Source organism: Tympanuchus pallidicinctus, unplaced genomic scaffold (assembly GCF_026119805.1).
Source record: "Tympanuchus pallidicinctus isolate F22 unplaced genomic scaffold, pur_lepc_1.0 scaffold2, whole genome shotgun sequence".
Classification (NCBI taxonomy): Eukaryota; Metazoa; Chordata; class Aves; order Galliformes; family Phasianidae; genus Tympanuchus; species Tympanuchus pallidicinctus.
Window position 1 is genome coordinate 41,379,995 of NW_026294721.1, and position 8,398 is coordinate 41,388,392.

Sequence of the window (8,398 nt, forward strand, 5' to 3'; positions counted from 1 at the left end):
GAAACTCCAGAGAAAATTTCAGACCTCAGATGGGCTCATTTCCTCTCTGGAATTTATTTTACTATATTCTATGCTACAATCCCAAATATTACATTATAATATTGTCTTTCCTTTATTTTATACAAAACTGAGGCACTAAAACATGCTGTGGCATGACTTTGTATCCAGCAGATAAAAGAATCATAGATTTCAGAATCTCTCAACCTAATGTCTTCTATAGGAATGTTAGATCTGCTACTGCTCATTCACAGGCAGAAATACTGACTTTGGTACCAGCCAAAATGGAACTATGTTTATTTCTGTTGGTTCAAGCTACAATTCCCGTGTAGAATCTGCAGCAGGTTTTTTCATCTCTTTGCAAAACAACTGCTCTGCAACTGCCTTTTCTCTTTCTTTCTTTCTCCTCTCAGTGCTGCTGTCTGGGCATAAAACATTCCCAAACTTCTCACATTCATTCATCCACCAGTAAGCTTGAGACAGCTGTATTAGCAGTACTGTCAATAAACAGCATAGTTAGGGAGAAGCAGCACACTTCAATCCTAAATATTGTAGACAATCTGCAAGGATACCATGTCTCCTGGATAAAATGGTGATCCAACCCCCATTTTCACTGAAAAAAAAAAAACATAACACAGCCCAGTGTTGCCACACATAGCCAAAAACACCAGTGGCAGCTTTCAGGTGAGCAACAGGCCCTGAAGCGTGGCTGAAGTTGAACAAAACTCTTAGGTTCACAACAGTCCTAATACTAAAAAAACAGAAAAGCAAACTAAATGACCAACATACTCAAAACCCCTCTTTGTGTAGAACTATTGGCAGAGCCAGGACTCAAAGCAGAAGAAATTCAAGTACTCAGTCTTAAAACTATGAACCTTTGAATATAAAATGGAGATACATGCAATCCTTCTATAGCTAATCACGAGATTCAAAGTTGGAAGTTCAGCACCGTATGCATGATTCTGACTCAAAGAGCCAGAGAAGTTGTACTGGAAATAGTTTAATAGTGCTTCTCCTTTTAGGCTAGTCAAACTGTAGGAAAAGACTAGGATTATCTCTGTATGTCATTTTCACAGAGCACTGAAAACAAAACCCTCGTTACCTGGTTAATTTTCAGCTGTCCCGTAGGACACAGGAAACGAAGCTGGCCACACAAACAGGATTTGCTCAGTAACACATTATTACTGACCATAGACAGGCAAACAGTTCCTTACTACGCTGGTTGGTGAGAAAATTACTGCTGGCCCCATGGTCCTGAGATAGTATTATTTCCCACATTGGCTAAAACTGTAATTTTCCACTTACCACATCCCACAGATTTCACTCCTCATAAAAATTACTCCAATCCCCAGCCCCTACAAAAAATAACAACACACCTTCCCAAACTAGCCTCTTTTCCTGCTGAGACCCTGTTCTCTGAAAGACAAACTTTAAGCTAATTGTATAGTATTAACTACTATGCTTACTCTTCCCTCACATAAAAAAAACTTTGAAGCTTTGAAACCTACAGCATATTCAGAATATACTGTTTCTCTCTTTGGGTAAAATTCATCTTAGAGGTAACAATTATCAATTACACACAACCTCAGTATCAAGTGCTGCTTAATTTGCTTTCTCACTAAAGAGTGCCTTTGCAGGAAATCAATATGTGACATAGGAAACAGCTTGTGAAACCAGAGGAAAAAAATAAGCAAAATGAGAGCTCTTTAAGGTGCTTAACCTGCTCCTAAAGTATATGCATTGTAACTGTATCAATATGGCACTAACCTCAAATGAGGAAGCAGATCAAAGACAGCTAATTCAGGAAAAGAAGGAGTACAAACTTACTGCCTCAGTACCTTGACCTCTGTAGTAGAGATAAAGATAAGCACAAAATTTAGACTAAGGGAAGGAATAGTATGAGCTCAAAGCAAAACCCAATACTCTGACCACAGGTCTCATGTGCTAGGAGGCAAAAGAGGCCATGAATGGCTGTCAAAAATGTCACCAACAATTTTCCATATGACCTTGCCCTGGAGCCTACTTGAAGCTACAGAGTTTGAATATTTGTGTGTGTTCTATTGCCACGGGGAAAAATATGTATTTAAAAAAAAACATACAGAAAAAAACAACAACAACAAAAAAACAACAAAACTACTTTGCTTACATCAGTTTTATAATTGGCTTTAGTACTTCCTAGAAAGAGTTGGTTGTGGTCTGCTCACTTTGTACATCACTCCAAGTGATGACTGCAAGATAGTCCCAGATTTAATTGACAAAGAAAATGATGATTTTTTGTCATGAAGACAGTGTTGCAGGGCTATCTTGAATTACAGTCCACGGACAGCAAGCAAGTTTCTGTATTCATGGGTGAGTGCCCCTTTGTCAAAATACACTGCTAGCCTGGGACAAAGAGAGTAAGCAGGCCACAGTGGCTTACCTTCAGTTGAAAGAAGGCCAATAAGAACACATCTGCTGGACATGAAACAGAAATACAGTCATTGAATGCTGACATAAATTAAAATGATGCTTAGCAGAGCAAGGGTTGACTGCAAACAACAGCATGGAGTGAAGTAAAGCTGAGAAAGCCAAGTGCCCCCAGCAGCAGAATGTCTGATGTCTCGCCATCAAACCCTTAGCTTCTGTTTCACTTAGAGTAAAACTTCAGGAATACACAGACTCTGAACACTTGAAGTGATCCAACATCTGTTTAAATAAGAATGGGTGATGAACAGATGATAAAATTTAACAGAGATTCTTCTGCCTGTATTGGGGGGAAAATAAATTGTACGATTGTACTTCATCCATTGTTTTCTGGATCACTTGGTCAAATGCAGGTCTGTGTTGTCTTAGACTGAATTCAGTCTATGAAGGAACATAACACCTCATTCTTTGAAAATGCAGATGACCTATCTCAAGTTATAATCCCCAGAATTACAGAAAACACAACAATCTCCTTTTCACAAACTTGAGTCACCAATTCATTCCAAAAGTTGCTGAGTCTCAACCGTCATTTAAATAAAGTGATTTCAACAGAAAAAGTTACATTCTCTTCCTTGACATCCTTATTTAAAATAGTTTCCTATGTTCCCCTATCTCTATCTAGTCTTCCCAGCCACGATCTTCCCTTTGCACAATGCTCCAGACTTGCTTATCCCATGAGCTCATTCCTGAACTATGATTACCAAACAAAGAGCAACTGGTCATGACTTCTTGGTTTGCACCAGATGAAGCTCTATCAGTCAGCTCAATCACCCCTTCTTCAGCTGCAGTATGGTGCAAAGCAGATGTGTTGATTCTTACTAAAGAAAAGAAGGTCTTTTTCTCTTTTATCGCATTTGAGATGATATTGCCAGTTTGTAATAAGGTCGGTGGGATGGAAGATTGGAGTCCCACCATCTTGCAGCACTCATGAAAGGTGGCTACAAGACCACAATGTGTGAGAGAGACAGACTATGGAGTGGAGAAGACACAGAGAAGCTGCAATTCCAAACTAAAAACGAATAACCGGTCACAAGTGCTGTTCAGGGCAGGATTTGCTTTGGTAGATGTTGAGTATTCTGCTCATTTTTAGAGACAGAAAAGAGCAGAATTTTCAATTAAAAAAAGAAAAAGTGGCTAGGAAAACAAAAGTATCTTTCACTGATTTGCAGGAGGTACAGAGGTTGAGTTATCATACCAGAAATATTACGCTCAGTTCCTTGTAGCCTTTCTGAGGTGTTTTGGGTCTGTCTATCCAATGTCTAGTTCTCACTGGTGCAATTGGACCATTCTGAAATGGTCCAGGTTCAAAATGGTCCAGGTTCTTGTAACCAAATATTGTATGCCGAGCCTTCAACATGTCTGAGCTCCACCTATTTTCAGCAGAGAGACAGGAACATCCCACAGCCTCAGACTATTCTACATTTGTATTATCATGGATCAACACTATTGCAAAGCATCACGTTGACTTAGAAGTTTCAGGATCAGAGGAAGGCATAACATCCCTGAACTGATGGAAGCATTATTTGAAAATAACGATTTGGAATATTAGCAGTCACCAATTGCTACTTTCCAGAAAGCAGTTATGTATCAGAAGATGCATGTGAATATATGAACAAATATTTTAACTTCTATAAATGCAACCACAGATCTTAGTGGAAGGGTATTTTTCTGTCCATGTAGGCCAAACCCATGAGTTTTCTATGCTGAAGTTCTCAATTTTCTGTTCAGTCACAGCATCTTTCTTCTTATTATTTCTCAAAACTCGAACAGTACCTTCTAAGTGAACAAGTATTGCCATTTCATTGCAAGACTCGCAATATTTATTCTGTAAACCTTCAACTCTCATGATAATCAGAAAATTTGTTTCCTTTTTAAATCTGCTTTGTAACTGTCCAACACAGAGAGCTGCAATTAAAACTGAAGAACAAAGCAAGCTGCTGCTAAAGGATGAAAAGCAATCAAACAGGCAAAAACAAACAAACAACAACAAAAAAAAAAACAACAAAAAACCAACCCCCCAAAAAACAAACAAACAAAAAACACACACACACACACAAAAAAAAAAACAACCAAAAAAACAAATCTTAGGATTTAGGTCTCACTCCTACTGCTTCAGAGATTGGTCTTGGCAATATGAATTGTTTTTTCCTCCCTGCAGTAATTCTTGTTTCTTCTATCACAAGCAGAATAAAATAAAACACCACGACAGTCCCTCTATATTGCTATGACCATAAATTTAAGATCTGGCCTTGGTTTAGGAATATCCTTGATATACCCCTCCTCTGAGCTTTTGTTTACTTCAGTGTTCCTGAAACTCCTCCTCTGATTTGTCTTGACTTCCTCTGATGCTATTTGACCATGACCATAGCACATTGATATTTAAAGACCTTTCTCTCTTTCTTCATTATTTATTATTTGTTCTGTGAAATAATGTATTTCTTGCTCTACAAAGTAATGAATCCTCTTTCACTACTGTAACAATATCTTCAGCCCCACTCTGACTACTCCTAAATTTCACAGTATCAGAATCCATCTTTTATTCCTCTTCACGTTAATTTCCCAGCTGATGACTACCATACTCTGTAGAGCAACCGACAACCATGTGTTACCATCATTTCTCCGCATGCCGCCTGCTGGTTGGATCAGGCCACAGTGTTAGCTCACTAGTCACTCCTGATATAAGAAAATCAAAATCCATAACAGGTTCAGTGATAGAAGTGATACAAATGGTGCTTTGGCATGTTTGGCTTCATTACAGCAAACTTCAGCTATCAAAGCAGTTCCAGGATACCCTTGTTCAACATCCACTACTACCAACTCTTCAAACTATTTAAAGACCCTGACAATCTATATATGTATCTCTCCACAAAATCCCTCCCTCTGGTCAACAAGATCCATGAAAACTAGTCTGTCTCTGCACCTGTCTTGCATTTTGGAGTGAGCTCTGTGGTGGGATCAGTTAATGCCCTTAGCCCACATTGCACGGAAGTTCCATCCTAGAGCAGCCCTTGCTAGTGCTGTAGGATAAAGAGCCCAGTGGCTGTTACACAAAGAAATGCAAGCTGTTTAATAGTGCCTCTGTTTAATTGGCTCAGAAAAGCATGAACAGTCTGTAGGAACACATTCCAGGACAAAGTTATTCAAGTCTTTAAGTATACTGTATGCAACAAGAGAGCAACACAGCACAGTATCTTTGAATTGAGGGCAAGAGGAGGCACTAGGCTAGGGTACTAAGGGCACATTTTGCATTTCAACTCCATGCTTTACAAGATAGGGTGTGGGGAATGGCATTTACTACCTCTCACCCATCCTGCTTGCAGCTACAGGGTTGGCATTACTTTCATGCATCTCTCCTCTATTTCTACATTAAACATTGCTGTTCAGGGATTGCAGAGGAAGAGGGGAGATTCCTACCTCAGCACAGGCTAGGGCAATTATCGTACCCATGGAAATATAATTTAAAAACACCCATTTTTCTTCTAGCATTTGGGGACAAAGAGGGCAGGAACCATGCAGAAGAGTAAATATCATCCCCATTAATGTTCACCTCAAATACACCTGTAAGTTTCACGTATGTCTAGAGAAGACAGAATAGACCCTTAATCTCTTCCAAGCAGTAGTAAGTCCCTGAGGAGCAATTATTTTGTACTGGAAGTAGACATCAGTGGTGGGGGGAACCACTCTTTTCTACCTAAATGTTTTTGTAGTATTATTTTACAATAGTATTGCCAGTGCTGTATTATTATTGTTCCCACATTCTCCCCTTCCTCTCCTGAAATATTCCTCTGGGCAAGCTGTGGCTTACTATGGGCTTTTACAGAAGACAGTCAAAGGCAGAGCAGATAAAAATCCAGTTAACTTAACAGGCAGTAAAGTGTAGCAGTGAAAAACAAGCCTTAAGGAAGGCAACAGTTAAGCTAGCAGAAAACAATACCACTTTCTGTAGCAATTTAGGACCCTCAGAAGAGGCAAGGGATCTAATAGTGTGCAGTGAGGTGGAAGGGTGTAAAAGCAAGACACCTCTCAGTCCTGCAAACAGTCTAACCCAGCAGTGGGCTGGAGTTTGTATGCAGAGGCTGGGTAACACAATTGCACAGCCTCTCATGGAAGCTGATACCCAGCTTCACCTAACAGGTGACATCAACTAGGCTGGCATGTGGTAGTTGACACTGTTCATTACAAGGTGCCAAACTGTGCCCACATTTTTGGGCCTGCTTGTACTACACAGGAGGGAGCAAATAGTGGGAAGAGCAATGCCTCCATTCATTCCTAATTGAATTGTACTTGGGATGCAGATGGCTATGGCAGTAAATTGGCTTCATAGTGCAAATGATGTGGATACACTGAGTCACTCAGAAAGGAAAAGTACGGGCAGGAACAGCAGCAATATGGGCTTAACAAGCCCTACCAGACACCCTGTACAATAGATGAAGCCCACACAGCTAGTTTCAAGACAGCTTAGACGTAAGCATGCATGAGCTGCAATCCAGCATTTTTACTGCTAGTCTGCCACTGTCAAATTGGGTGACCTTGAAAAAGTCGTAGCATCTTCCTATCCCTCTGTTCAAACTGTACAGCAAGGACACAAGAGGCCTTCTGCTATAACAAGGCCTTAATCTGACTGGAATTTCTGATGCCTCAGTAATCCCAATAGTAAACATTTCAGAGACAGAACTACCTAGGGTTATCCTCAGGCACATCTTGCATTGCATATGTATATATTATAATTTAGGCACCTACACATTAACTGTAGGTGAAGGCATCACCTTGTGCTTTTTTTACCCTTAAGTCCAAAAGACCTGCGCATCCTAAAAGGCATCTCATAGAATGAAAGAAACTGAAATAGTTGGTAGAATATGCCTTCAGCTATAAATCTGGATGGTAGAAACTGGTCTCTGCTCCAGTCCATTAAAAAATACTTTTATCTGCATATAGAGAAACCTTGCTCCACACACAGTGTGAAATAAAACATCCATGGTAGGCATTTGGAGCCTCCTTCAGAGGCACTGATAAGTGAAATAATTGGGACATTACCACTAGAGACCCACAAAAGTCACCTTCCAAGTACAATGGGTTGCTTCTGACAAAAGCCAACTGAGGCGCATAATGTCGTTGCTCATTAGGTTCCCATTAATGACAAAAATTTTGATTTCAATATTTAATACACCTCAGAGATCACAGTACATAATTTAATGTGATAGCAGATAATTCGCTGATCACGGTAAGTCATTCACCTTAAGGCAAATGGTTGCACACTTTACTGATTAACTGAATGATACATACGCACATACACAAATACACACACGCTTATTATGCCGGTCTCTCCTATCAAGGAGACATTGTACTCTCTGGAGCTGATCCTCATGGCAGACAGCTAAAACCTGTACATACCATCTCTTTCACATATTGTCTAAGTACTGTATCATCCACACACGCACTGTTTTCTATCCTGACACATTGATTTATTCCAACACAGTATTAAGACAGACTTCACAAGAGTGAAGCAGTTCCTGAGTTGAGAATGCTATGCCATGCAATTCTCAGTGTTACCTCCCTTTTGGCAGTTTACATGTCTGCAATGAAATCCACTTCTTGCCTGACATCTTAGGAAAGGACAGTGACTCTGTGGGCAGGAATTTTCTTTTGGGGAGGATTCATGCCTTCACAGCCAAGCGTGAGGGCACCTGGATGAATAGATATAAATGACTTTTGAGCTAGCGTGCTTGAAGGCTTTGTGGAAATTGAGCTAGTACTACAGGCTAAATCCACAGATGGACACAGAGCAGAAAGATTTTTGTTCATTTTTTTCATTTAGAATTTCAAGTGTATCACTTTCCTCCAGGGAACAGTAAGACCCAGATGCCAAAGCTCACAATGATTCAGAAAACAGAAGGGTCATTTTTCATCTGCCTTTTCTGTTAATTCACATGCCTGTTTT